General features: G+C 46.7%; 1 protein-coding gene and 1 pseudogene across 2 annotated transcripts in view; both read right to left on the reverse strand.

The window, feature by feature from the left end:
- The window catches only part of LOC144115601 (band 7 protein AGAP004871-like), a 668,261-nt gene that overhangs the window by 281,042 nt on the left and 366,678 nt on the right, over nucleotides 1–20,541 (reverse strand). The gene's annotated exons all lie outside the window — the stretch shown is intronic.
- LOC144116478 (uncharacterized) overlaps nucleotides 4,698–20,541 on the reverse strand; it is a 64,373-nt pseudogene continuing 48,529 nt past the window's right edge.

Consider the following 20,541-nt stretch of genomic DNA (forward strand, 5'->3'; position numbering starts at 1 on the left):
TTTCCGGATGCCGTACAGAAGCACGATCAAAATCAAAAGCGGCCACTGATAGGTTTGTCATGTGTGCGAGCTATATTAAATAACAACCTCGTTCCTCAAGTCTCACTTTTAATAAATTTGATTGACGTAAATGGAGTTGTGAAGTTTGCCTGTTGTCTTCTTGTGATTTTTTGAAATAGTGAGATGGGTAGTTTTATCCAAAGACAAGCCAGGAGATAAATTTCCTCTTTCTTCAGCTGATCTCATGCGCAAGCTTCATTCTGCTCCAGGTAGCAAACTTTCTTTTGGTGCTTATAATGCTCTGATCCTGCATCGCAATAGCTGAGAATCTTAGCGCAAGCTTTTATTTCCCTGTTGGGAACATAGAGCTGCTCAACATATCTGAACCTTTCGCTTGTAACCTGGTCATATGTTCTCTGCAGTATCTAGAAGTAAAGATAGAACAGCTCGCGAACTGGCAAAAGCCTTTTTTTTTATCACAGATAGAGGCGGCAAGTGCGTCAGCACCACTTCTATCTCCCTGCCAGGAAGTGAACACAGATTGGTAAAAAACATTAGATGAGTAATCTGCGCTCTCTAATCTATCAAGATGTTCTATACTGCATGGTGTTTTTTGTTGTTTTTTGCCATATAGGAAATGCCCATGCGTTCACCATATTCGGGCTATATATATATGTAACATGTGGCTTTCAGTAAACACAGTTGGAGTCAGCACCCGTCCTGTTCGTTTTTCTCTTGTGTTTGTGTTAAATTGGCACTTTTTTACATTTTGTAAGAAAATGCTCAACCAACTAACCCAGCAAAATGTATTGCAGTTGCTAATGGGATATTTCTATCCTCGCAGCAATCCACTATAAAAGAGGCGCGTTACTGCATTGCTTTCTTTCGCATGTGTAAATATTAAACAAGTACCTAATGTATCCTACTTTCAAGTGACTACCTTCTCTATGTCTTCTTTAACAAAAAAACAAGATTACTTGGCAGCCTTCTGTGCGAACATATGAACACATGGTGTGTATCCCAGCTATGTCTCGTACGTGCGCGTATATGTATATATATATATATATATATATATATATATATATATATATATATATATATATATATATATATATATATATATATATATATATATATATATATATATATATATATATATATATATGGATGGATGGATGGATACGGCTGAACCCTTTACATCGGGCGGTGGCTCAAGCCACCTAGCCATGTCTTGTGAAATTTTACTCCTGTCTTGCTTTTAGCCACCAATCAGATAACCTTCGCTTGGTTACTTCTAACCTCTTAAAATCCACTTTCCCTTCACTATCCCTAAACCCCAATGCCTTGGGTAAGTCAGCCCCGCTGCCTTCCACTGTAGGGTGAAGCCCTTTACAGAAAAGTATCAAGTGTTCAGCCGTTTCCTCCTCCTCTCCGCACGCAATGCACAAAGTGTCTATCTCCTGGTACCTGACTCTATACGTCTTAGTCCGCAAAACTCCAGTCCTGGCCTCAAACAACAAAGAACTTCCCCTACAATTATCATAGATATTTTCTTTGACAATTTCCTGTTTAAAGGTCCGGTATGTTTCTAGTGCCGATTTCGTCAGCATCCCTGTTTTCCACAAAGCTCTCTCTGTTCCTTTAACCTTTTTCTTAACCGATAATTGCTGATTTGCCCCCTTACTGCTGTCCAGATATTTGCTTGTCAATTTTCTAGTTCGCTTTCTCCATTTCGTGTCAACATTCTTTATATACAGGTATCTGAAAACTTTCCTAGCCCACCGCTTTTCCTCCATCCTTCTCAATCGTTCCTCAAATGCTATCTTACTGCTAGCCTCTCTGCTCTCGAAAGACGCCCATCCCATATCACCCTGTACCCCCTGATTTGGTGTATTGCCATGTGCTCCCAAAGCTAACCTCCCTACTCCCCGTTGCCTAATTTCCAGCCTTGCTTGAACATCTGGCCTCATACACAGGACCGCATTCCCGAAGGTCAGGCTAGGGACCATCACCCCTTTCCAGATCCCTCTTACCACCTCATACCTATTGTAATTCCACAGTGCCCTATTTTTCATGACAGCTGCATTCCTACTAGCTTTATTCATTACATATTTTTCATGCTCTGTCAGATACTCAACACTGTTATTTATCCACACCCTAAGATACTTGTACTCATTCACTACCTTTAGCACGAACTCCTGTATTCTATGCTCGCCGCCCTCTTCATTAAATGTCATGACTGCAGATTTTTCCTTACTATACTTGAAGCCTAATCTATCTCCCTCTGTACTGCATATGTCTAACAACTTCTGCAGGTCTTCCTTGTTGTCAGCCATTATCACTATATCGTCCGCATATATTAGTCCCGGTAATGTCTGTTTAATCAATTCCCCTTGCTTGAAAAAAGATAGGTTGAAACCTAGTCCGCTCCCCTCTAGCTTGGCCTCCAAACCTTGCAGGTACAACATGAACAACAAAGGGGACAGAGGACATCTTTGTCTAAGCCCCCGCTGTATCTCTACAGGCCCTGATACATTTTTTTCCCATTTTATGAGCACTCTGTTACCTCTATATATATCTTTTAAAAGATTAATTACTCCATTTTCCACATCCAATGTGCCCAATATGTCCCACAAATGCTCCTGAGTAACGTTGTCATAGGCTCCCCTAATATCCAGAAATGCTAGCAATAAGGGCCTATGTTCCTTTTCCGCAATTTCTATACGCGCGCGCCAAAGCGCCACACGGCGGCATGGTTGTTTTTTCTGCTGCTTGATAAGTAATTTTCTTTAATACTAATTGATTGACACTAGATATTTAAAAAAAGAATAAAATACAAACATTCCCTTATGTACCTTGATTTCGGTGACTGTTGGCTTCCTTAATATATATATATATATATATATATATATATATATATATATATATATATATATATATATATATATATATATATATATATATATATATATATATATATATAATATATATTATGCGCCAGACAAAGCGCCGCACACACACCACACACACACACACACACACACACACACACACACACACACACACACACACACACACACACACATATATATATATATATATATATATATATATATATATATATATATATATATATATATATATATATATATATATATATATATATATATATATATATATATATATATACACGCTAAACCAACACACTCGCAAACACCACAACCATAATAACCATGAGTCTGCGAAGGAAGAGGGATATATTTTCGTCCTTTCTCACCGAGATACAACGCAAAACCTGACGCGACACTCTGCGCTTCGTTTTTTATTCTTTTGCCGTGATGCGCCTGTGCTCTGCTCAACCCTCGGCGACTTGCGCGGCTCAGGTTATAAACAACGAGTGCAGCCCCCCGAACAATCAGGAGCGGTTCCAGTGAGACTATATTAGTTTAAGTTTTTTTTTCTAGTTTCCAAAGTTCGTTCCTCTTCCTTCACTCTTTTCGTTTGTTTGCGTGGTTCCGTGAAACTTACAAGCAACGGGGAAAAGAATGAATGAAAACAACATGTAATAAATGTAATGACCGCGCGTGGAGTACTTAAGGAAAAAAAAGGAATTCCGGAAAGCGCTCAATCTGCATATATGGTGGAATATACTGTTATTTTTGTTTCTGCGGTTGCTAGACGAACAGCGCGCTCCTATTTTTTTTTACATATTTTTTAGCGAGCTACGCTCGTTCTGGCGAGCTTGGGCGGCACGCTTCTCGCTCTGGCTGAGCCGCGGCGCGGGTCTTTCCTGGCGCTTAGAGTTCTTATTCAAATGCCTGTATGCAAATAGAGCCGGCCGCGCCTTTCAACGGCAGCCCTCGCTGCGCTGTGTGCGCTGGAATCTCCGGCGCGGGCCCCGCAAATCCCCGAGTTCCCGGTCGAAAGCGGGGCTTCCCGGGATCCCGGGGGCCGCTAGTGCAGTCTCACAGCGCGGTGTCGCTGTGCGGACGTCGTTCAGCGGCCGGCGGAAACTTGACCTGTGCCCGGGACTAGCGGGCCCGGCGCTTGCGCGAATCGCTCGCGCGCGAACCGGACGCTGGTACCAACCCTGAACTAGGTAGCTGCCTGGCGGACCATGCGTGCCGCGGTGTTGATGTGACGTCACGTGAATTCGGCTAAGCGAGCGCTGTTACCGCAGCTCCGGAACGGGGGATGCATGGCTGGTCGTCAGGGTTCCTGTATATATGGGTGGATCTGGCTCTGCCTACCGGCACCCGCGACGTAGGAGAAACACTCTTTCACCCGTGTGGTAGCGAAGCTGTTTACTCACCGCGATGGACTTGAATGCTTTATGGGAGAGGGAGGAGTATAATGAGCTAAAAGCAGCGAATTAGGCCTGATGGATCATTATCTGGCCTGACGGCTACTTGCCCCAAGGAAGAGAGGATGCGTATGCTACCATTTTGGCCGAATGCAACCTCACATATCTCGACTCCGACGACCAGCTTGAGTTTTCGAAGGTTAAACACTGCTCACTCGAAAGCACGATGTATGGCTGACACACGACGGCATGAAATAAGCAAGAAGCTCAAGGTTAGGGAAATTTTGAGCAACATATGTACGCTAGAAAAGCAATCATAGGACGCTAATAGATTCCATGATTAGGAGGTGGTCGTTGCGCACTGGCGTAATGAAACCGTCTCCTCTTGACAAACCTAGACGAAGCTGCACGAGAACAGAGGTATTAGGTGAGAAAACCGAGAGCAGCGCATTTCAGGAAAAGACTTCGCCACAAAACTCAATTCGCAAAGAAGAAGGTGCGTTATAGTAGCCAGGAATTTCGGAGAATTACGGCTGAATAGCTGATCGAGCAAATTCTGGCAGGAAGGAAAAAGAAGACATACAGAACTCACTCAACAACTCCCAATTCACTTGACAAGCTTTGAAACAAATGGCAACGACGCCGTACCGTGGTACCAGGAGCGCCGGTAAGCGGCAGTATGAAAAGAAAAAAAAATAGCGCTTGGCTGAGTTATTGTTAAGATATTCTAAACATATTCCTCAGATGTCGCTGAAATACTGCTCCAGAATACGAGAATGATGTGAGCCGTGCAGTGGTCAGCAATGTTGCTGGCCTCGTGCCAGGTTTTTTCGGAGTACGCACAAATGCAAAAGCAGTACCGAGAAAAACTGCAGCCTGAAAACTCTTGCAGCCTTGGCGACAAGTGCACATATTACAGGGTTGGCTGTTGAGGCCTGTTCTGGGGTTCTAACTCTGTATTCTAAGGGGGTGAGAAATATCCTAACGTTTAGAGACCCAATACACAGCTGAACAGTAAACCCTTTGGGCTTGGTAGCTTTGACCAAGACTGTACCTTGTGTCAAACATGCACAGTAGGGCCCACGAAGTGGAATAAGCAAGTCTCAAAATAGTACCTGTGTATGAGTGGTGACAACAATAGTAATGTGATTTCACCCTTGTCATAAGCTCCTATTTGCAGTACAAAAGGTGAGATTTGTCAGAATTAGGAGGACCGATGCGCACGTGCGGACGACCTCGATGAGGCAGCTACTCACAATTAGTTTTTGGGGCAGTTACCACTGCTGTTATGTAAAAAAAGAAAGGAAATGAACATGAGGAGTTTGATGGCATTGCGGATCCCACATGGGAGACTTGTACATGCACTGTGTGCCCATGTAGAATTTTAAATCTTAAACTTTAAATTTTAGAATTTTTTTTAGTGTTGGCTTCCTTAATAAGTTTGTCAAACGAGCCCCTCATTTCCTTTTCCTTGTGTACTATATATATATATATATATATAGTGAGACAGAAAAGAATAAAAATAAAAGAGCCTCTGCCTGTGCCACAAGTACAACAGGCATAAACCACTCCTAACATAAAAAATGGGGCCAACAAAGCCAAGGAAAATTCATTTTGAAAAATAAGGACGGTAGCTACCACTAGCGAAACGGTAACTAAGGCAGCGAGCATGATTGGTGGGGGTGCCGTACATATATTAGTGTGGGCAAAGAAAAAGAAAGGAAAATAATGTTGCCCAGCCCGCACGGGGGTGCCGTACATATAGTATGGTGGAGCTGCCATAAAAAGAATGTAAACCAATAAGCTCCTGCCTGCACCACTGACGTATAACAGGCTTGACCCAATCGTAAAATAAATGAAAAGGCCCGAAGGCAATCCATCGTTTTGCCACCCGTAGGTGGAAAAATAAAAGAAGGGGGGGGGAAATGCTACAAGCGACCCATCGCCGGGGGAACGGGCCCGGGGAGACTCCCCTGATCTCCCCTAGGACGTAGCGGAGGGGGTGGGATGTAGGGTATGGGAAATTGGAATTGGGAAAGGGTTATGGAAATTTGGGTGGGAATGGGGACAGCGAGATTTTGCTCTGATCCTTCATTTGACATCGACTCCATTTCTGGCCCGCCTGGCCAGGACAGGTAGGGCATCGAGCTTTTCCAATGGTGCGGCTCTCCCACGGGATGCACGACCACCCACTGGCTCCGACCGTCGGAGACAGGAAAGAAAGAAAAAAAATTCCTAACTTGGGGTCCGCAGCCACCTGCTCCTCCACGATTTTAAGGGTTGGATCGGACCGGCCGGTTACTAGCCGTCGACTGTGTTTCGCGGTTTTTCAGACTCCGGAAGTGTGTGTGGTGTGGTCCGGCCAACAGAGGCCCAGGTCGTCAGCCTATCGGCGCTTGGCCCTCGGCACCATAACCCGGTAATTCTGGGGGACCCACCTGTGCTACCTTCCAACCACCATGCACTTATTTCCTCCCCTTGCTTGCTCCACACCTACTGAGGAGGGAGTATTCAAGGCCGGGCGCCCGGGCCACGAACCAAGAATCGGGCATAGGGTGAGATAAGCCGGGCCTACTCAGGAGGACTCCAGGTTATTTTGACCACCTGTGGTCCTTTAACCTACACTGAGATCGCACATCACACGAGCCTCGAGCATTTCACCGCCATCGAAATGCGACCACCATGGCCGTGATCGAACCCGCGTCTCTGATCTGTGCACGATCAAACAGTTAACCTGTTTGAAGGTGTCGGCGCTATTATTCCTTCTGTTCCTCAATAGAACGAGAATCAGTACTGAACGGAAAAATAATCAGTGATCCTAGCAGCTCACATAAGTGTTGAAATAAATATAAGATGCCTTAATCATCTTCCCTGTTAGGTTTAGAGATTTCTCAGAGCCTAGCAAATATTACCTGCGCGCTCGCAACCTCGCCAGCTTTGTTAAAAGATAGCACCGGAGGCAATTCACTGTCAGCGCACCTCATACCATGTTAGGGGTCGTTTGTCCTCCTGTCAGACACTTGTCGCATTTCCGACCCTTCCTCCTCCCGTGTCCCCAAGCGCCCATCTTAACACTCGAGGCAGATAATCTCTCCTTCCGTGCACGCGGCAAGCAGAGGTACGCGTCGCGACTGCGGCTAAAATGGCAGCCTGCCCGTGGTGCGGGTCGCGTTTCTGCTTCCATCGGCCGCACTTTCTTTCTGCTTTGAGCGCTGCAGCGTCCCACAATAATTCATGCCCGCGTGGCAGTTCCGGCTTGTCCCGTATGCCAGCACTTGTCGGACGTTGTTCGTTTTGTCGGCAACGAAGCTTGGCTTTGGATTTTGCGCGCACGGTGCGCGAGCGACGCTTGCGACAAGGAACCCTCCCCGCACTCCCCTCCCTCTGCCCATACACGTTTTGCCTCCTCCCGCCTTTTCATTTTTCTCTATACTGTCGCGTTCTCTCTTCTCTGTCACAGACGCACGAAGGGATTCTTTTTTTCTTTTCTTTTCTTCTTCTGGCCATTATTGCCAAGCTTACGGTGCCGTCTTGAGGGCGCAAGGAAAACAGTTAATAAATCAGCGTGGCATCTTAAAAGGGAGCCGACCGGCAGCAAGAACCGTGCCCAGGCGTATTCCAAACGTGAAACGTCGCTTGCCGCCTGTGCCCGTCTGGGGGCTTGGCTCTATTTCACACGCCTGTTTCTTACTGAAAGCTGTCGTGTCGCTGCCACATTTCTTCCCGGGCGCGTGCCGACGCATGCAAAAGAGCCGCAGATTTGTGCTTTGCGCGATTTAGTGCTTTATTTTATATTTTGTTTCTGAGCGTCGCGCTTTCCACTGACAGTGCCCTCCTAGAATAAAGAAAGGCCAGGGGCTCAACAACTGTTTGTCATTATGCGACGATACTGCTGCTCGTTTTCAGGTTGCGCGCCCATCCGCGCATTCTGCACACTGTGGCCTAAATGCTTGCGATTTCGCAATGCGTATGCGCGAAAACGCTTTCCTTACAAAGACTGAAAGAAAAAAAAATGTTTATCCCCATCTAGCACGCTACTGAACCTTTACATGTATTTCAGTCTCCCTGAAAAGGAATACAAAACTTGCATTTCAAAATAAAAATTGTTTCTCTTTGGTTAATGCCGCATTGATTTGTTGCAGAGGTTCAGATAAAACACCGTCGCAGTATGCACTTTTGTAGATATTTATGAGCTTGAACACAAACAAAAATATATGTATCTCAAGCTTCTCATTGTGAGGAAAACTGTTTTCTCGGAACGGACACAAGAACAAGCGAATCAAGGCTGCTCGATAGCAGACAACGAAGAGAAAAAAAAATATACAGGTCATACCGGACACTGGTGCGAAACCGCCGCACTCAGCAGCACATGCGAAGGTTACCGTGTTCACAAGCAGCTATCGACGCAAGCACTACGAAGATACAAAACGAATCTCAGTCATGCCTTTTAGAGAACGATATACACTGACCAAGCCAGTGCGTTCCAAATCTAGCTTCACACGCGAATTTCACGATAATTAACTTGTGCACTCGGCTCGCGTTTCAGCTGTAGCTTCTGCAAGTTCAAAACAGTTGAAAACTGATTGTACAAGGCCGGTGGAGACTGCTAAAACATTCGTACAACAAGAAGTATATTGGAGTAGAGAAGCATGATGACGTCCCCAGGAAGCGGCTAATTTATTTTCTAGTAAATAAGGAGGTCGTTCTTTCCTGTGCGCACTTGCAGCCTGAGGCATTACGCAGTTCTTGTAGTCAGCCGCAAGAACCGAGTGTTTCCTTCGCTCCCTTCTCAGGCCCTGAAAATAGCCCTAAAACGGTGGCAGAATTCACGCGCCTTCTAACGGCGGAGCACAGCATATGGCATTATGATTATGGCTACCTTCCGACGCCTGTTCTTCCTCATTAGCAAAGCTACGCGGCGTTAATGGTGACGCGCAGAACCCGTCCTGAATATCATCCCACTGCTTTTTCACCCGCGATCAAGCCTACTCAGTAAGAAATGCGGTGGAAGAAAGTGAGCAACTTATTTCATTTTTATTTCACAGCGATTAATTACACAAAACGTTCGTAACCGAGAGCGCTCTAAACGTGTACTTAATAGATGTCACCCCAGTATCGGTAACAAAACTGGTGAATTTGTGGCTTCGAGGTACAAATCGTACAGCAGAGTTTTGCACTCGATGTTTAATGGGATGACATCTCCAAACGACACAGGCTTACTGCACTATAGGAAGAATTTGAGAGTAGCATGGAAGGCCCCTTTCTTTTAAGGCGGGAGTAATAAAATTGCGTTTGAAGAAAGTGAGCATCCAGCAAATTTTAGATACAAAATACTGGTACTGCATGTTCCACCTAATATAAGATTTAAAAAAGAACATTATAATTATATTGAATAACTCTAGACAATCCAACAGAATCAAAATTCAGAAAGCAAAACATAATCCTTGTGTGTAACGGTGACATAGCGACATGCTTTCCTTCAGATATCTTCTCCAAATTTCCTTTGGCGGTAAGTCTTTGTAAAATAGAGCTCATAAATTGCATAAAACTAATGGCTGCCTTTCAAGAAATCAGTTCGTAAAACGAAGAAATATGTAAATTCAAAATTTTCAAAGAAATTTCTCTTATACTATATCGCTAGTATGTTCAATCTTCTTCATGGGCAGAGCATTACGATAACAAGGCTTTCGTCGGAGAACATGTGCGTCCTTTGTGTTTTTAACGTAAAACAAAGATGACAATTTGAAAAGCTGATCGTAGGCGTTCGTATACCAAGTCTTCACTCGCCGGCGCACGTGCACTCGTAAACCTATCGAGCGCACGACTGCTGAAGGACAACTGCATAATATTGGTGCTAGAATGTAGAGATTGGGAGGTTCTGTTTAGGGATTTTTTTATCGCCCCGTCTTTTCTTTGATGGTTCTTGGTGCAGCCATCATCCCCGGCAGCCGAGGAAATCACTCTTTCCTGTCCTTGTCTTACTCATACTGTTCCGGCAACCCATCCCGGTGGCTCAGTGGCTGTGCCGGTCGGCTGCCGAGCACGAGTTCGGGGATTCCACCTCGGTTTCGACGGCCCCATTTAAATCGAGGCAAAATACAAGCAAAACAAAAAACGACAGTGTACTGAGCTTTTTGAGCTGGATAAAAAAACTGCGGGTGCTCGAAATTAACCCATGGATAGTCCGCCAAAACGGCGAGATTAATAGCTTACATTGCTCAATAATGGTTTAGGGCTTGCACAACGGTAAGATAATTGTATGACCTGAACCTCGCGCCCCTTACTTTGCTCGCACTAATGAATTTAATTTTTTTTATCTTCGCCCCAGCGATGTTTGGAATATAGTGCATGGCTCATTTCATTGCCTGCCACAGACAAACATATTCATGAAGGAAGCAAATTATAATCCCTCAAGGACCCCCCCCCCCCCCCCCCCCCCCTTGTCACTTGGTAATCCTTGTATTTCTGTCCTGTTATGAGCTCCTCTTTTTTTTTTCATGTGCAGTAAATAAATATACTTGCCTCTAAACCTTTAAACCTATATTTTTTCTTACTCTGTATACCTCCTACTCATTTTACAAACACAGGTGGAGCTGCAGTGTGTGTCAACAAACAATTCCACATGTACTGGGAACAGAAACAAAACGTTAAAAAGCGAACTGGTGACGAAGCGAAGCCGAGACATTCCCGACCACAGGAGTAAGCTTTCTAATGTGGAACATTTTTCCTCCATGTGTGGAACGCTGCCTCTCGTACAAGCTTGTGACCTGTGCCTCTATCAGAGTCGCAACACCGAAAAACATTTGAATCTGCTTCCGCCTGCAATTGATGGTCACAGGAGGGGGAGAAATCGCGTCCCCTCTCCCCTGTTTAACAATGGCTTGAACAATGGGAATCGTTTTCAGCGCCGGAGCTGACAGTCTCAACCGCGCGTTTGCGGCCTGATTGTGGTCACACTTCAATCAATAGTTGCAAAGTGCTGAAAAGATGCGAAGGTTATGAACTTTCGACGTGTTTATTTAGCTCCAAGCGACTGACAAAGAAAGATCTCCCACGCTACATTCTAAAGGATAACACATGAAATTCCTTTGGCCGATATTTGATTCATTGTTGGATCAGTGCTTGTCAAACCAAAACTCTTTGCTACTGGGCACATCAAAGTAGAGGAATCCGTCACAACGCCGACAATCCTTAACGTGCACCAAGACCTCGGTATACGATCGTCTTTCCATTTCTTCCACATCGAGATCCAGCTGCCGAGGCTGAGATCGCTCGCACTGACGTATGAAGATCCACACATCAGTATAGAACGTCAGAGACGCCCGTTTGCGAGAACTTGACTGCGAAGTGGAATAACAAGAACGAAACCGAGGAACAAAAACGCAGAGGGGGAACGGGCGTGGGTCCGCTTGACATACTAGACGAAGGTCTTTGCCGTGGTATAAATGACAAGGGGAACGTCAGCGTCATCAATGTCGCAAGGGGGCAGAATGAGAACTTGGCCGAAAACTTACGAAAAGGAGTGTTTGAGGGGTGGGCTCTGAATTCATTGCCGTATTCAGTGGCTGCGAGCTTTCAGAAGACGACGATTGCAATGGCAGCTGAGGCACAAGCCACCGATGAGTGAATAACGCAAAAATATGTGATGCACGCAATTTCATGAAAGATTTATGGATGGGAAGCTGCGTTTTCGTTTGGCTATGGCGGTCTACGCGATGCTCAAGTACCGTGCTGCATGACTAAAATATGTCATAAGTAAAGCTATTCTTCGGCAACAAAAGAGACCGGCAATTTCGAAGCACTATTATTTCGTGTATACTGCTTTCTTATGCAGGGCGAATTTTTTAAACATTAACAGATTTTTAGTTCAAAAACTGTTAGAGATATTTTGGTGCGGTCTATGCCGGTGTATTGTACAGCAAGGTGGATATGTGCGTGATTGAGCTCGATAACAAGACGTTTCATTACCTGAAATTAACTAGGCCAATCTCATTTTTGACTTTAGGGGAAAGATTATGACGCGAAATTTAAGGCCGTCGACATCGAAAGTGAGCCCAGTTATTATATTTCTTTGTCGGGAATGTGGTTTGAAACATCGCGCGACCTCTCATTCACTGCCACTTTCCAGGTTGTATGAACACGGCATCTTTTTTGTGTACCATCGAGTTTTATCTCTCTCTCTCACACACACACACACACACACACACACACACACACACACACACACACACACACACACACACACACACACACACACACACACACACACACACACACACACACACACACACACACACACACACACACACACACACACACACACACACACACACACACACACACACACACACACACACACACACACACACACACACACACACACACACACGCACACACACACACACACACACACACACACACACACACACACACACACACACACACACACACACACACACACACACACACACACACACACACACACACACACACACACACACACACACACACACACACACACACACACACACACACACACACACACACACACACACACACACACACCTGCTTGCCTGCCTGAGCGTGCGCGCGCGGGTGTTACAATTTTCTTTAAAGCATTCTTTGCGAGCATGACTGATGCGGCTGTATTAAAGTAAAAAAAAAATGAGCCATAGATGCCTCCGTCCCTCAGTTTGGTCAAGCATTCGGTCGTTCTCTGCGCGTAATTTCGCTAAAAAACAAAAGCAGTTTTACACGTGAACATTTTCCACTTCTTCCACGATGGTGGATGACGCTGTACGACCTATTACTCCCGTTATATTTTTTCAAATAATTGAGGGAAGCGAAGGTGAGATTGAGGACGATGGGCAAAAGTGCAGCCTTTACGGCGTGCACGATGCTATGCAGAAGGCAACTACCAATCGGCACGCGCTGCCATGGCGGGAGAAAAAAAAGAGACAAAAAGTCGGAACGAAGCCGTGACAGCTGATCTCTCATTTCGAGAGATGGAGACAGTTCGTCGTCCTCGATGTCGTCTTCGCCGTTTCATTTCCATCCCGCGGTGTTCTTAAAATCACCATCGCGAATTCCCTCTCGTATCCAGTTGACGAGAGTAAAGAAAAAAAAAACTATATGTATTTGAGCGTGTACAAGGAAAAATGTACGGGCCGGGAATGAAATGTAAATCAAACTTTGACTGTCTGACAGGCCGAGAAGGGAACGGCCTAGAAGAGACGCCGGCCCCGCGAGTGAAACGAGAGGAAAAAAAAAAAAGCCGGGCCTCGTCGGCAGCATCGGGGATCTCTGGGGCGCCAAGTTTGGTGCTCAATCTCTCTTTAGCCCTGAGAAATTGGCTTGGAAGGATCGACAGTGGTCGGCGTCCAGTACACGCGTCCGGCATCAAGCGCGGGGGAATCCGTGCTCGCGCGTGTCCCCGCGCGCGTCCCGCTTTCTTGCTTCTCTAGTTGGCTGTTGCGTTCCCGGCGCGACAAACGCACTATGCTGCAGCGCATGCCTCCAAAGAAAAAATGTAATCGAACAGAGTGCCGCCCTTCCCCTCATGTCCCCCCTCTCTCTTCCCTCCTGCCTCCCCTCTGCCCCTTTCCAGCACCCTCCCTCCCTATGTCTCGAGATGTATTACGCGCGCTCGGTTATTTGCTTCCAGCATTTTTACTTCTCCGCCTTAGTTCGCTCTGCGGGCTCTTTCTCCTCTACTGAGAAGCTGTTAGAGGAAGCGCAATTTTTGATGTGCTGGCAATTTTCTTTCTCGTTTTTGAACATAGTTTGATGTAAGAGCGCGAACTGCCTTTACGCTCTAATTTGGAAACACTGCGACGCTGCCTCGCTGGGCCTGCCTAATTCATTTCAACAAGTTGGGAAATTCGTTAATACGCGGTCGGCGAATGCAAGGGAAAACATCACACAGAATAATTCAGCAGATCAAAACCTACGCGGCTCAATTTTATCGGCGAGGTAGGGCGGAAAATGACTTTGAGCTGCCTTGCAAATCGTCCGCGTCCTTTGTACCGTATTCTCCGGCTGCGCGTCTCTGTCGCAGAAAGAGCGCCGTTTAACTCTCGAGTGCTAATACAGCGGCAAACAAAGAAGAACAAGTTGAAATCAGACTCTGGAATGTCGGCTATCTCTTCCGCCAGCCAGCAACGACTCAGAACGAGCGATGTTTGAAGTGAAACATTTCCTTCGCCGTAATATTCTAGAATGTGCGCTGAATCTATATACAGACGTGATCAGCTATTCACAAAGCAGAGAGGAGCGAGAGATAAGTTTTAATAAGTCATAACTCATACTAGCTTATTTTTTGTTCATGGCACCAACCTGTATTTTGCTTAGATTTTCGCGTGCACGACTCGGTTTGTGCCCTGTTGTAGTTCCATGAGAGCAATGCCCACGACAACTTCACACTGATGCGCGTCCATCAGTGATTTATTGGGTTCGCGAAATTAACATTAGTCATACCAAGATGGTTTTTGAAATCGTCTCCCTTGCCACCGTTGCTGCCTTCGAGCTTCACGGATTCAGCCGGGCTGCATGACGACGCTCAGAAATGCGTCTTGCCGCACCTCTGTGGCCCCGACAAGGGGTGGCGTTCAAGTAAACATTTGTCCGCAGGTGAAATTTAACCTTGGCGAAATAGGCCCATGTTTCGGTACGTTGTGGTGCTGCGATGGTGTCCGCCGTTTTGCAGCCAAATTTTTGTGGAAGGAATCGCCGGTATGCCACCTAACGAGGCAGCGTAACTGCGAGTTCTCTTTCAGTCGACTGCGACACGATGGACGCGAGTGCGAATGCGCGATGATGGGATTTATCACATACAGCGCCACTAGCACAAGAAGGTACCTTGAAAATCTTCTATTTAACAGAGTTATTAAGGCTAAAGTCTTACTAGCCCCATTACGAGAACAGCCGGCGGTGTGTGTTAGTGTGTGCACTCGCAGTTGGTACAGAAAATCACAGCGGCGGCAAAAAAAAACACAGTGACGTCATCAAGCGGCCATAGGTGGCACACAGGAAGCCAAGCACAATAATTTCAGACAATCATATACATGTCGTTCGTGTATATATGCCCGCACTGGTTCAGCCCAATGTGGCGCCAGTTTTCCCGACTAAATTCGTATCAAAACTGTCAGTAGCCATTTGCCGTTGAGCGTTCCGGGTGGTATCCTACGATTTCTTGTCGCATATATAATTTACACGTGCTAGTCAAGTTGGAGGCTCTCTTGCGACATGAATTCGAACCGACGACATATGGACCTTCAATTGTATGCCTTCCCAGACTCTACCCCATCCCTTAAGTCGCAGTTGAAGTGTCCACCGAGATGTAAAACAGTCACTGCGCCACTTTTGTTCGTAAAAAAACAATTTTCGTATTAAAATTGCGACGAAACAGTTAATCTTACACCATTGCGGGTGGTGTCATACGATTTCTCGTCGCATATAATATACGTCTCTTAGTCAAGTTGGAGGCTATCTCGCGAGAGATATTCGAATCGAGTGTCCGAGTGTTTCACGGACCTTTGTGCCGCCGCGGTGGCTCAGTGGTTATGGCGCTCGGCTGCTGAGCCGAAAGACGCGGGTCCGATCCCGGCCGCGGCGGTCGCATTTGGATGGAGGCGAAATGTTATAGTCCCTTGTACTGTGCGATGTTCGTGAACGTTAAAGAACCCCAGGTGTTCGAAATTATCCGGAGCTCTCCACTACGGCGTCCCTAATTAATCGAGTCGCTTTGGGTCGTGAAAGCCTATAAAACAGAAACCGAAACCTTTCTGGATTCAACGTTTTCGGAATAAGCGTTGCAACCTGCGCCGAGGTAGAACGCTCCCGATGACACACTAATGCTTTCGCCTTCACAGCACGTAAGCAGTCTTCAGCACCCTCTGAATTTTTAAACTGACTTGAGACGGCAAGGTACCCGCCAGTTCCACACATAGAAGCGCTCTGCGTGTCAGCGCAGCTATATTGAAACTGTTGGTGGTTCCCGGCTTCTAAAGCGTCGATAAACATCGTAACAGTGCTAAGCTTTTGCCTTGGAATGTTTCAGGCGATATGTTGCTTCCGATGAAGTCGCCTACCGTCGCTTATGTCATGTGGTTGCTGTTTTTTCTTTCAACCTGTCGTGATTCGAAGTGAAATGACCGATTAATTTCGCGCCTGGCATTCCGCATTGATCTCGTCGTGCGTTGAGTGGAAGCACAGTTGCCCACGTAGGACACAAGAACACACAACAAGGCAACACAATTGCAACCTCATAGTTAACGCAGGTGGCTGAAGTATCGTACTTGGAATGCGCTACCGCGTCTAGTCATCACTGTTGCACTGAGATTATGAAGTTTATAACATCTGCAAAATATGGCAACGTGGCGCACGCAGGTGCCCGAGTGAGAGAGAGGACACGTTATTAAACATTTGCCTTCGAGGGTGGCGCTCCTAATTCAGAAGCCCATCACAACCACAGGCAATTATCGTAGGAGAGCTCCTGTGAGCTGCAACGCTGATTATAGCTTCTAATTCTTGCGCTACTTTCCACCTGTTATTATTCACTAAAAACCATGAAAAGCATAAGTTTTCAGTCAGCACTGTATCAGAAACGCTATTCGCAATAGCATTAGAAATTTATTTAATTTAATAATGACAAAAAAAACGCTCCAAAGCTGCACCTGACCTTAGGCACGCTGAAGTCTAACTATCTGGATTAATTCAGACCAAGTGAAGTTCTGTAACGTGCTTTGAAATGAAAGTACAAGAGTGTTGCTTTTCTTTTTCTTACACTTTCTATGAAGTCGCTCACGACAGTAAGTTTCTGCTCGTCAGTGTGTTGTCGATTACCATGGAGGTGCTGCGTGCATGCGCATTTGTCCGAGGCATGACCACGGTGGAATGACTTCATGAAGAGCGCCAAAAAGCAGGCAAAAAAATATATGTAACCCGAATTGGTCTGCTGGACTGGTCGTCATTAGTAGGCACATAAAGTAAGCCCACAAAACGGGATGACATTCCGGTTTAGCAATAATATACGTCTCAGAGTTATGGATTTCGCGGTACTGAGTACCAGCAACACTGAAATAAGCGCTGATCAGTGTCAAATTTTTTTTATAATAGTGGCTCAAGCCGATGAGTTCGTTCGTCGAACTGAAATAAGGATTAATCTCTTTTTGTTCTCCGCTGCTTGTCTGAGGCTATGGTGAAACGCAGCCCTTGTCCGACTCGACTGAAAAGTGAAGTAATAGCTCGAGTTCGCATAAAAGGAAAAAGAAGCGCTGTTTCTCGCGCAAAAATTGGATCGGTTTCTCTGAGCCTCGCTATACAGGGCTAACCCGAAATATATGCACTCGATATGAATACTCATTAAAATCGCTAAAAGAGTGAAATAACGCTGTTCGAGAGGACTTGAGACGTGCAATTGACTGCGAGCTGTCTAATGCCTATCTGTTCCAAAATCATCGATCGTGCCTGAAGCTGCTTTGCACTTTCATCTGACTTTCGGCTGCCTAGAAAGAGCGCTGCTACGCTAGCCCGTCCAATTAGTACCACTAGGAATCTGGCGTTTCAGAGAGGAGTATTTGCTACCACTCGCTCCGCACATTAAAATGTTCAGGGACACAGTTTGTCCGTCATCCTTGAAGGTAATGCCGAAATGCTTCCTAAGCATAGGGAACAGATATGCCTTACATCCGGAATGGCATTAAAAGTTGAACTTAAGCATTGCGCATAAAACACAGGAAATATTACCTGATGCTGGCAGAAGAGAATAAGCATGTCAGACAAATCTATCTGCGACGTTCTGAACATTTAACCGTTCTCAGCTCACACGTACAAGCATATATTCCATTGCATTTTTGTTGCTAAGCCTTTTAAATACTAATGCATCCATATTCCCACATGTGCGTCTTTTGAATCCTTGTAAGGTAGAAGAAGACGAAGACCTAGCGGGTGGATGCGTATCCGGTTTTAGGTCTGCGTTTTCGCTTTTTCGTCTGTTTTTTCGCGTGTGGCGTGGATAGGACAGTGCCCCCCATGAGAACGAATGCCGACGATGCCCCTGCGGAGAAAGTCCCGGCAAGGTAGACCGGAACCCTCAGGCGCAAGGTAGGCCTAGCTCGGCGCTGCCAAGCGAGGCCGCGCTACGCGTCTGCATGGATTCTGCGACGACAGCTACGCGGGCGCCCGCTCTGTTGCCACCTGACGCAGCCTCCACGTCCACACATTAGTCAGCGCTTCCGGGCCTACAGCCGGCGCCGTCTTCCGATGCAATGAATTTGGCCTGTGACATGGACTGCTCCACCGCCTCCGTGCCCGTGGCACTCCCTCAAGAAACTGTGCCCGTCGCGCCAGTTCAGTATTCCCACCAAGGGCCGTCACCAGCGTCTGAGTCTCCTCCACAGATGCCTCCCGTGAGTCAAGGCTCTCTTCCGCCTGCTGCGAACTCGTTCCGCATTACCATCAAGCCTACATTGCGCTTTGATATGACTGCCATCCTTGCCCGGAATGTTCAAGCCACAATTGACCACGCTCTTGGCTCTTCGAACTACTGCGGGTTTGTCGTTCATCGCCCATCGAACACCATCACGGTAAACTTGCCATCCTTGATGGACGCCCAGAAATATTGCGCAGTTACGCGGATCCCCCTGGATGACAGCAAGCATGTCCCGGTGCTAATATATTTTGCATCTGGTCCTGACACCCTCCGCTGCATGGTTTATCATGTCGACAGCACGAGCCCTCCCGAGGAGGTGCGCGCAAACATTCGTTGCTCAACTCACGTAGCACGGCCTATGGGTCGCCGGGGCTCATACCTGCTCATCCTGCAAGGCCAGTTGACTCTCCCAAAGTACCTTACCTACTACGGTGCGATCGTCAAACCACAGCCCTTCCGACCTCGATGTATTTTTGTTATCCCTGCCACAAAGAAGGACATATGCAAAATACCTGCCCTAATCCGGCAGCTGTGGCCGACGTGAATGAACCAGCAGTTCTTTACGCCCTATGCAAATAGCCGGATCATAATATTCGCTCCCCCGATTGCCCAAAGAAGAAGCAAGCGGAGAAGATTCACCAGCCGCCTGCAAAAGTGGATTTTCCTACAAGTAATTGCTTTGCAGCTCTCGCATGTGTCGACAACGACTTCCCTGAACTTCCTTTATCTGATCCCGCTGCTCATCATACGTCTCCTCGCCAGCGTTCATATGCACAAGCGGCGGCTCACCTTCCCGGATCAAATGGCACGCCCAAACGTCCAGTGCATCCATCACATGTGGATACCACAGATGAACACGCAGCTTTAGGCAATGACGTCGCGGAGGCTCGCAGCCGACTAGACGAACTCACCCAGCGCCGGGAACAGCGTTGTTCTCACTCTTCTCGAAGAATTCTAATAACTCGGGAGCAATCATCAGAGGAATCACCCCGAGTAAGCACTGGGCCACAATCAGGTGCCGACCACCTGTTAGCCGTGACCACCTCTTAGCCCTGACAGTGGATAAGATATTAGCGCTCATGAAGCAGGTGACATCCCCCATCGTGGAAGCTCTTCGGCCTCGTCACGGATAGCGCATCATCATCGGTGGTGGTGCAGTGGAACTGTCGAGGATTCGCTAATAAGGCCTCTGAAGTGAACATCCGCCTTCGCGACGGAAAGCTGAGGGCATGAGCGTTCCTACTGCGAGAGCATAATTCACTTCCACGCCTTTCAGGTTTCTGCGCATACCAGTCACCTTCTATCCCTGATCGCCGTTGCATCGCCTCCTCCCTCAGCCCAGGTAAATCTGCAATTTATATTCACAGTTCAGTTCCGCATGCACTGCTCACCCTTTCACGGTGGTGCAACACACGTCAAGAGGTTGTCGCCCTTCTCGTTAAACCTGCACGCACGCCCCTTATTTTAGCTTCATTTTATTGTCGTCCTGGCTCCGCATCTCCCAATTTGGGATGGGTTAGTTTTCTACGTTCTACCAATTCGGGTATCCCTATTCTAGTTGGTGGCGACTTCAACGGCGCACACACTTCTTGGGGTTGCCCATTGGATTCCTCAAGGGGCGCACACATCCAAGGGAGCTTTTCAGATCATTCCTTTCAACTTTTAAACCACCCAAAGACTTCTACCCGCCCACGATGTGGCCCATGTTCACCTGATTTGACTTGGTGGTTAGGCCCCGGTAACCCTCGTTGGGCTGTTGATTCAAATACTTGCGGTAGTGATCAGAGCCCTATTTTTATCTCACTCA

Source organism: Amblyomma americanum, chromosome 1 (genome assembly GCF_052857255.1).
Source record: "Amblyomma americanum isolate KBUSLIRL-KWMA chromosome 1, ASM5285725v1, whole genome shotgun sequence".
Taxonomy (NCBI): domain Eukaryota; kingdom Metazoa; phylum Arthropoda; class Arachnida; order Ixodida; family Ixodidae; genus Amblyomma; species Amblyomma americanum.